Genomic DNA, 10711 nt, shown 5'->3' with positions numbered 1-10711 from the left:
AGAGGCTCCCTCCGGCAGGAGCCAACTTTGGGAAGAACGTGACGGAACCAGCACCTACCTGAGTTCCCAGGGCTGTTTTCTGATGGTATCGGTGCAAACCTGGAAGATGCATCCTGCATTTCAAGGACTGAAAATGTCCTGCTCTGTAACTTGGGGAAACTGAGGCCCTCATGAAGCGACACGCATGGGCTAGCAAGGCTGATCCTTAGCCCTTAGATGGCTTTTTGGTCCCTTGGGGACATCCATTTCTCCACTTAAAATGTCCTTGACTTCCCTGAACTGTGCACGGCAGGAATTTCTCAAGATGGGGCTTCGTGTTTTAGGATCACACAGGGCAGTAACGTCATCGTTTGGCCTCATCCAGACCCGATCTGCCAGGTGTAGACCCAGTCCTGGGTTTACTGAACCTGAGTTTAGCCCATGACCTCGGTGAGCTGCCAGACCCCTCCAGAGTCCAGGGGTGTCTGACGACAAAAGCTTTGCCCTTCTGTGCTGGGAGCTTGGCTTGGCGTCGGCTCTGGCTTTGCCTGTGAAGCTGGGGCAGCTGCCTTCCTCTGCCATGCAGGAGCCACGTGGGGGAAAAAAATCATGAATATCTTCAAAAACAAGCAAACCCACTGGATTTGAAACAAAATCTCTACTCTTCCCAAACACCTGTCTTTCCCTTCCCAGTGTGTCCCCTGGGAAGGAGTGACCCCCTCTCCATGCCCAGCCCAGGGCTGTCTCAGGGTCCTGCCCTCGGCTGCCCCAGCACCCCAGCAAACACGGCCGATGACGGTGACCCATTGCTGAGGTTGGGGATGCTCAAACACAGGCAGCAACGGGGACGTGTCAAGGCGAGCAGAGCTGCGTAGCCGGTAACGGTTCCATGGTAGGGGCTGTTTGGACCCCCCCCCCCAGGGAAGAAACGGCGCTTTCCCGGCTTTAACCCCGGCTCCGTGCCCTGTGGCTTCACCCTTTGCGGGTGAAATGGGTGCAGCTCTGCCAGCACACCCTGCCCACGCGTGGGGAGGAGCGGCCAGTCGCCGCGTGTCCCATCTCTTGCTGGGCATCCCCTTGATGAACCGGCTGCTCCGGAGTTATTCCTGCTGTATTTATGTGATCATTAAGCTTCAAGGCGACTAACGCTAACCACCCGCTGACCTGCGCTAACCCTTCAATTCGTTCTTCAGTCACTTCCTCTGGCTGTGAATCAATGCCTGAGCTCGGGCGCTTTCGGAACGCGGTCGGCGAGGCTGGAGGGGAGCAGCACGCCGGGATGCACGGAGGCTCTGTCTCTCCCTCTGCCAAAGAGGGACAGGAACAAACAGCTTACACAAGGCTGGAGAAATTGGCTGAGCTGTGTTTCGCTGGCCGTAGGAGTTTGCCCCATGATTAGGGGATCCGCTTATGCAGGCAGGGGTCGAGGGTCGAGCCCGGAGCTCAGCAAAGCCAAGGCTTAGAGCTGGGGTCTGGGGTGTTTCTCTCACCTGGCCGATGGCTGGGACCAAGGGCTGGCTGAGAGTCTCCCCTGGGGCTGGGGCACTGAAGGAGGCGGCTTGTGCTGGCACCGAAACCCCTCTCCTATGGAACTGGATTTTGGGGTTGGCTGTCTGCAAGGAGCAGCTTTCCTTGCAGCAGTTTGGGGTGTCTAAGAAGAGCTGAGTGCAGCAGGGACATCACTAGAGTTTCCAGGCTGCCCACTTGCAGGATGCTTATAAGCGACCTTTGAGAATTCTCTAAAGTTTTGGAGCAGCTCAATGTGTTTCTAAGCTATTTTGGGGCGCATGAGTGGGAAATACGTGTCATGGACACGTTGACCTGTGTGCACCCATATGCAACAGCCTGTGGGTTCAAGTGTTTAGGCAAGCAGGTTCAAAGCTCTGCACGGGAATCCTCTTCCCATTACTGAAGCAAAACAAGGCAAAACCAAGCGGAGGGCTTTGCCTCACAGGACTGCGGCGCCCAAAGCTGGGCTCGCCTGCATGGGTCGTGTTGGAACTGGGAAAGTCTCTTGGGAGCTGTCTGTGACCTGTCAAAATATATTATAAGCTGCAGTTGAGGTTTAAAAAGCTTCACATTGATGCACAATTTAGGGGAAGCATCTTGCATTTCTATAGCTATACAACAAGATTTTCTGAAATTGCAATGATATGAGAAAATGTCTTTTAAAGTGGCACCCAGATGGCAGGAGGAAATTGTGCTGTTTGAATTCTCTTCAGATAAATTGAAGCTAAAGGGATGCTAAAAATTTTATAGGTTTTTTTCCCCCCCTTCCACCACCTGCTACTGAAACGACACAAGAGGAGTCATCAACAGAGCAAGTGAGATCCTTACGGTGCACCGCTTAAGAAACCACCTCATCTCAATCCTGCATCTGACGGCAATTAACACTGAGAGATCCCCAAACCTGGCAGCGTCGAGTCTGGGCTCCTCACCTCCTCCTCTGCAGCGGCTGGGGAGCAGGAGGGGTTGCAGGATTCGGGTTCCTCGGGACCTTTGTGTGACCACGGCGTGAGCCCAGAGCAACGGGGGAGAGGCTGTCGGACCCAGCAGAGCGACAGCTCTGGGGATGTGCGCGAGATGCTGCTCCTCGGAGTAAGCCTTGCCATAAAATTAATAGTCCAGGTCAACGAAGGCAACCTCTGTGGTAACAAACCTCCCCACCCGCTCCCTGGGAAGGTGGCTTTCAGGGCTGGGATTTCTTGGGGGGGTTGCCCAAACCCATTTCTAAGCAAAGAGTCGTAGGCAAACCCCGGTTGTCAGGGCTCAGCCTTGGGGTTTGCAGTGTAAGCGAGATGCGATGGCTGGAGCTGTATTTCTCTTTGGAAAGCCACCTGCCGCAGGATGCATAGATTCCCAAATGTAAGAATGAAGCATTTGGCTATAAATTTACCCTAACGCCAGCCATCCCCAGAGCTGTGCTGCTTTTGGGACAGACTCTGTGCCCCTGGCTTTGAGATGATGGTGTGGAGCCTGCCTGGCACCATTCTGTGGGGCAGCAGGCATTTCTCTCACAGGATTTTTTTCTTTTTCCCCCTCCTTGGTATTCACAAGCAAGCAGCATTTTAGCTCCTGAGCTAAATATGTCACTTTGTCTTGTAGTGGCTGCCAGGTTTTAAAATGCTGGCAACCTGCAAAAGCACTGAGAGGACAAATGCCAATAGTCTTTACTCAAGGAGGAAGAACTGGGTTTTGTGGTTTTTTGTTTTTGTTTTGAAAGTAAAATTAGTGTGTTTACCCCGGTCGTTTACTTAAGCTGTTAGTCATGGCAAAAGAAACGTGCGCGGGCTGGTTTGTCTCCTCTGACCGGTCTCGCTTCTCCGGGGTGGGCTGGGGTGCTCGGGGGAGACCGTGAGCAATAGCAGCAAATATGCAAACATTGGTTGTGTTGCCTCCCAGGAGAATGTGCTGGGGATGACAGGAGAGCAGCGCCGGGGCTCTCGCGAAGCCTTTCCTCTCTCCGTACCTCCCTCCCCGCTCGTGCCGGCAAACACCGATGGGGCGAGCAGCCATGGTGCCTGGGCAGAAACTGCTGGGTCAGAAACTGCTGCTTCCAGCCCCGTTCAAGCCTGGTCTGCATGGGGCAGCTGTCCCTTCAGCCCATCTCCGGGCAAGCTTTTTTTTTTACGTACACATTGTGGCAGATGGGTCCATCCAGCAGGCAGGGTGATGCTCCTGATGGGTGGTGAGACGTCTTTGTGCTTAACGTGAAATGGAGGTCGCAGGTGGGGCATGTTGCTGTGGTTTTTTCCAGTGTAGCGGAGCACTTCCCACCTGGGATCTGGCTTAAGTTTTGGGAGAAGAGATCTTGGGCGAGATCCCAGCAGTTATTTCAATGGACTGAGCCCGCAGGGAGCACCTGCTCGCCAGCAGCATGGGCTTTCCAACACCCAGCAGAGCTGCAGAAAGCCGTGAGGGCTGGGGCTAGGTATTTTTAAACAACCTTGGCCGGGCAGGCTTTGCCAGAGCGCTGCCTTTTCTTGTTATCTCTTCCTGCAATTACAGAATGATTCAGTGACAGCTATCCTGCGGTTTAATGCAAGAAGCTTCCTGCAGGTACGGTGTGTGTAACACACAGCAATGCTTTCTGATATGACACGGTACTGTCTCGTGTTATCACAGCTTGAGATGTTCAGCAAATAATCCGAATCTTTCCTTCAAACGCCAAGTTATTTTGGAGGGGGGTAGTCATATTACCTATTATACTCACGAAAACAGATAATAATAGTAATACCATTTGGTGGAGCGCTGTTAATGCAACAAGGCTGTCACTTGTCACCAACAATGCTGTGTGTGGCAGCCTGTTAAAAAGAAAGTCAAAACAAGGCTGGCAGCAGCCAGCCTGAGCGCATCGCCGTCGCTGCCAGGGCTCTGTGAGCACGATTGTGTTTCCTCCGTGCCGGAGCCAGCAAGGATGTTCTGTACCGCAGAGCTATGCTGGCTTGGCTGGTGCAGCCCATGATGCGCTCGCCGGTAGGGCAGTGGCGACGTCCTGGCGTGCTGTGGCTTGTAGGGACACCGGCAGCGCTACCCCAGGTCTCGCGTTCCTGAGTCGTCGTCTTGTTTTTGGCAGAGATGCTCGCCCCAAGCTGGGCTGAGCCTGCCCTTGCCGCCCGCCTGTCTTGCTGTGTGAGCTCGCTCCCTCCTGAATCCACGTGCTGCTTAGAGGCTGGTCTTGACCAATGGATCCCAAATTTCTGTTGGGGTCAGTGGATGCTAAATCCATCCCGTGGGATGTGTGGGGTGCAGGAGGAGCGGTGGGCGTGTGAGACCCTCAGCTTTCATCCCACAGGACGGGCAGATGCTGCATCACCCTGATGCCCGGGCACAGCCGAGCTCCCAGACCGGGCAGCATCAGCTTGTGGCTGGTGGTACCAGGCACTCATCTTTCTCCCCCCTCTTTCCTTTAAAAAGGATATTTCAAACGTAAAAGCAATGTGAAGACAGGCAGTTACACATCTGGAGACGTATCATGAATGTAATAAGGGTATGAGAAGGTTTCCGTAGGAATTAATCTCCACTGTATTTGCTCCACAGCGAGCTGTAAACTTTGCAGCGTCACAAAAGTATCTTATTTTTTCTCTTGAGGAATTTCAGCACTAACCCAGTGCATGCTTCCCGCAGCTGCTGCCCCGTTCGTTGGGGGCTTCAGAACTCGTGCATAAGCAGAGCCTGCTGTGGGCGGGAGGATGCTCGCTGCATCCGCAACGAGAGCCACAGCAAAACCCTCCCCAAGCCTCGACAACTTCAGCATTTTCTTTTTATAATGGAATGGAGAATGGAAAGATCTGCAGAAGTGAAATGTCTCTCTCAAATCATCAGGTTATTTTTATGTGCATCTATATTTTCTTATGTGTGTGTAAATACCTCCCCCACATGCATAGTTTTATCTCAAGGAGTGAAATAAAAATAGCTGGAGATTGAAAGGGGAGCAGGCGAGGGGGCGGTTGTGCTTTTTGGAAGACTCTCTTCAAGGTTCGGAAACGGCGAAGCTGTGGTGATAACGTGATCTGACAAAACCTCAGCTTCTCCAGGCCTGTGAGGAATGGTGTTAATGAAAGAGATCTTAATGACTTTCCCTCTACGTTTCAATTTATTCTAACAAGCCGCAGCCAGGAGCGCAGACTCAGTGTTGCACTTGAGGAAGTTTTGACAAGCTCCGAGGAGCCGGCTGCACGCGTGCCGGGAATTGCTGCTCAGGGTCTCGGAAAAATAACCCCCATCCCGCAGATGTCGGGATGGCACGGAGGGATCCGCCGCCTCTCCGGGCTGATGGCAGCGCTCGCTTTGCCTTCTCCAGCCATGGAGCCCGGCTGTTTTCCCACGCCAAGCCCCAGCCCCGCTGCTCTCCCCAACCTTCCTGGTCGGCAAGCCCAGGTTGGGCAAGTCGCAGGGGAGATGCTGCGTGATACTGGAGGAGAAGAGGAATGTGCTGCAGCTTGGTACAGATGTTGTACAGGGTCTTATTTCATTTCTTCCCCCCTCTAAGTAGGACAGCAGCAAGGAGAGATTTCTGACAGCTTGAGCTTTGTGAAGAGGGGAGGAAATTTCCTTAGGGAATGCAAAAAGGGGAGGGTTATGTGGTCTGGCAAAGCTGGTGCTGCACAACCCAGAGCCTTGCGTGCCTCAGCTTAGGATCATTCATTGTCATTGCTTCTTTTATTTTTTTTGTATATTTTTTTTTTAATAACAAAAGAAGGGTTATGAAATACTTTGATGTGGGAAGCTGCATGGCTGGATGGCAGCGTGCATGGGACAGGGTGACGTTTGTCTGGGCTGGGCCCCTCTGACCCTCAGGCACCAAAAAGCCAGAGCGTGTCTGGCAGGACGGGACATATCCAGTGCCCATCGCGGTGCTGGAGCTCAAACTACACCAGCTGAACTTTGGCCGAAGCCCTGCCCTCAGAAATAAAACCACCGTGTCTAATAATACCCGGGCTGTAACCTGCTCCCGGCGAGCCTCTGCCAGCTGCTGCGGACGAGTCATCGAGACGCAGCATCGTGCAAAGTCACCGTCCCTGTCCTGACCGGCGGCGGTGAGGTCCCATGGGGCGTGCATGTCCCCTCTCCCAGCTGTTCCCTTGGGGTCCTTATGGGGGTGGGAGTAACCGGGCTCGGCGTGGGTAAAGCCTCCTCCTCCTCCATTTTGGGAAAGAGCTGGGAGGATTTCCAAATGCCTCCATTTGGCAGCTAATCGCCACCATCCCAGTAACACGCTGGAAGTCGATCTGAAGAAAGTTCAAGGCTTCTGTCCCTATAAATTGCACTGCTGGTCATCGTCCCCTGTACAGCATCTCCCAGCTGCTGACGATGTCTGATCCATTAATTCCCAGCAAGGCTGATGCTGGATGCAGGTGGGAGATGATGTGTTGAGAAAAGCTGAATAAATTATCATTATTCTTTTCTTGTAACCTTCCTGGCTCCCACAACGCCCATGCTGCACCCTGCCATGGCCCCGGCATCAAAGCAAGTGCTGGGGTGTTGGCGCAGGGACTCAGGCAACCCCCAAATGGCTTCTGCAAACATTTGTGCCTTTGGTGTTCCATGCATGGGCCTGTGTGCTGGGGCAGTTTACAGGTAATGTCTGGCAAAGGCACATTGTTTTTAAAGCCAGCTCCTGGGGGGGTTGGCAATGTCCCACGAACCTCTTGCTGAGCAAGTTCCTGGCAGTCACGCAGGTGGGACGGCATGGCGAGGGGCAGCATGGCCTTTGGTAGCAAAGCATTGCCCTACTCCAAGTTTTGGGCACACGTTTGCTCGGTGCACTAAATTCCAGAGCCGCTTTTGGTCCAGAGCAGCTCTGGTTGCTGTCACCAGGGCTGGTCAGACCGTGGCCAAGCTGCCGGGTGCAGTTTTGGTGGTGGCCTCTCCCCGTTGGCAGTCGGAGCTGTTCCCTCTGTAGCAAAGCTGTTGTCAGTGGAAATGTAAGCCATTTGTTTGGGTGGTTTTTTTGCAAAAACCACTTTCTCAGCAGCACCTTTTCCCATGGCAGAGGGCGAAGCTCTGCCACGGTGGGAGGAAAGCAGGCGGCAAGCGGGTTTTGGCTCTTTTGGCAAGCGGCAGCAGCCCCTTTCCCCTCCTCACCCACGTTGCATCAGCGCTGTGAAGACACTTCTCACTTAAATGGTGTGTGCCCACAGCTCCTCTGAGTCACGGTTGTTAGCAGAAATCTCATACTTCTTCATTTTTTCAAGTACAAATGTCTTTGGAAAAGGGCATTAAATAAAACACTTGACTGAGGTCCCAGTGGTGACTAATTCCCATGGTACGCCCCGCTCCAGCGTTAATCCTGCTGAGCTCACTGCAGGCTCGGGGTTTGCAGGGATCCTTGCAGGCAGAGGAGCAAAGAAAAAGCTGAACATTGCACAAGAAGAGCTCGAAAGGGGCAGGCGCCGGCTGCGGCGGTGGCACCGTGGGGACAAATGCCAGCACCCTCCCTCTGGAGTGCTTCGGTGTGAGCTGTGCAAAGCATGGGGTGTAACAAAACCTAAAGCTTCTGCCCAAAAGTTGCTGGAAAGGTTTGAGGAAGGGGGAAAATCCCTCTCTATGGAAGAGCTAGGAGGGGATTTTGCCCCAGCAGGGACGTTCCCTGTCAAGGAGGTGGCAGCTTGGAGGACTCAAAAAAGGCGACTGTAAATCTGTATTTGTAAACATGCTGCCTCCCACCAAACAAAAGCTGGCAAACCCAGAGCTCTGCTGAACAATTAACCCTCCCAAGCACACCTCCCAGGCACGTTGTGAACACCGAACACCCAAACCGCGCAAAAGCCCCCCGGGCCGCAGCAGCAATGCTGGGGAGAACCAGTAACCGCCTCGGGACCCCAGTGCCAAACCACAGCCCCCAGCAAACCTTCCCTGTGAGTCCCTCTGGGCTCAGAGGAGACGGATAAGCGCAAATCTCCCCAGGGCCAGGATGGGACTGTTGGTGGGACCGACCTTGCCGTGCAGCCAGAGCCGAGCGCTGCCGTTGCCCTGTGCCGGATGGCTCTGCGCGGCCACGCCGGCCACCTCCGCAAAACAACCTTGGCTTTGTTTGCTGCTTGGGTACCAGCTGAAAACACAATCCTTGTAGGGGACTTTTGCAAGATGAAGCAGCTCTTCCTCCAGCTCTGCTCTCCTCCTCTCTACCTCGAAAGCCCCAGGAGCTGCAGAGCAGGAGGCAGCCTGTGCGCACTGACGACAAAACGGCTGCAGGACTGGGCATAACTAATTAGAGTCTCTATAAAATGACATCTATTTCCACAGATGGGAAGCTGCTTCCCCTTTTTATGGCTGCTTCAGTTAATTAGTTATCTTGGAGGTTGCATTTGCATTCCCGGCTTTGTGAAATACCCTTTTGTTAACTACTTTTCATATACTTTTATGAAGTCGGCCACTGAAACGGGCTCATTTATCTCACCAGTGACAGGCTGAGAGGCTTGCCCAGAGCTGCGTGCCAGATGCCGGGATTGTAAAATAATGTTTGGCTTGTCTGGTGTTTGGAAAGGAGACAGAAGGTGCAGGGCTGCGAGAGGAAAGTCCCAGGCTGCTAAAGCCAAGGACTGGATCTTGACAACTTCTACAAAAATGTCCGATCTGTTGCTTTTGGGCAGCTTGCAGGAGCCGGGGAGGATGCTCTTGTCACCAGCCCTGGGCTTGGACATCTCCATCCTCATCCGATGGGAGCGGGGTGTGAGCATCTGATCTTCTTGAGCTTTATCTGCTGCATCCCCCTTCCAGCAGTGCTGGGTGTGTGCCTGTCCCCGTGGGCAGGGAGGGTTCCTGGGGACACCCTAAAGCCGCTGCTCCAGCTGAGCCTGCTCCAGCCACTTTGCACACTTACCCTCCATTAGCGAGATCATGAGCAACAGCAGCGCTAATCGATCACCATCATTATTGCTGGGAAATGTTTGCAAAATCAATGTTTCCTCTGCAGCGTAAGCAGTCAGGGCTTTTGTTGGGCACGTTTCTGCCATAAAGAGTGGAAAAAGCTGGATAAGTGCAAAATACTATGCAACAGATTTCCTCATTCCTGGCGGCACAGCTACTACCTTCTCTCCGTGCAAGCCTCTGCAAACACTTGAAGCAACCCAGCACGCTAAGGCATGCGCTGCCGTACAGGGGGAAACCTTCCCAGGCCACTTGCATGTGTTTAGGGACCATGCGAGATGCCCACAGGCGTTACTGCAGGCGGTATTTCCATTTGCCTTCCCCTCGCACCTACTGCTCCGCGCCAGTGATGCGTGAACATTGCTAAATGCCCAAAATAGGGCAGAGGAATTGGGCATGCGCTGCTGGTGGTGCCGGATTTGTGCTTTCAGCAGGTTCTGGTGCTTTACGCATTGTGGTCAGCATGCCAGGGCCACGAAGCTCTACACCGGCGGGCCACGGCTGGGTGGGCTTGCTCTGGGGCATTTTCTAGGGACCCTGAGGGATGTTACGTTGAAAAAAGGGAATCCTGCCATGGGTTCAGCCATTCCTCCATTCCAGGAGAGTTTTTTTGGTGATGAGAAACCATACCTTTAAACTCAAACTTTGAAAATTCAGAGCACAGCCCAATTGTTGGGGAAGAAATAAAGCCCAAAATATGTAAATCTCTTTATTTTCTGCACCACTGAGTTTGTATTGGCCTGTTACTTGACAGTCCTGAAGGTATCCGCTGGGATACAACTATTATACATCCAAACTGTCACAAATGGAAACGTCGCTTTGAAAGACAAAGGGTAATTTATTGAGAAAAGGGTGTCATTTAGGTGGAAGGACGGAAGGAAGAGAGACAGTCGCTGCAGAACTGCCAAGAGAGAATACCAGATCCGCTGATAGTCAGGGAACAGCTTTGAATTTCCAAGGCTGCCCTTGAGGGATAAGAAAATAAAAGCTAAGGACAAAAAAAAAAAAAAAAAAAGTCTTAAATACAGTGACAGCAGAAACCTGAAGGATCACAGTGAAAAATGAGACTTTCTCCTCTCTAACAATAACCGAGAAAAAGATAGGAATGTAATTTGTAAAAGCTGTTAAATTGCCACCAAAAATTGTAAGCTGGATGGAGAAATGACACGGAAGGAAAAAAGAAACAAATGCATATCTGTCGTTCCCAGAATATTGCTTGAAAATGGGACTAGATGATGAACAGGGTGGAGGAGAAATGGAGCTGAGGAAGGGAAGAGCTGGGAGAAGTCACCTACCTCAGCTGGGCGACAGGAGCTGGTCACTACAAAAGCTTTGCCCAGGAGCCTCTGTGGGCTGCAGG

This window comes from Aquila chrysaetos, chromosome 9 (genome assembly GCF_900496995.4).
Source record: "Aquila chrysaetos chrysaetos chromosome 9, bAquChr1.4, whole genome shotgun sequence".
Classification (NCBI taxonomy): Eukaryota; Metazoa; Chordata; class Aves; order Accipitriformes; family Accipitridae; genus Aquila; species Aquila chrysaetos.
Note: the sequence above shows the minus strand (reverse complement) of the source record.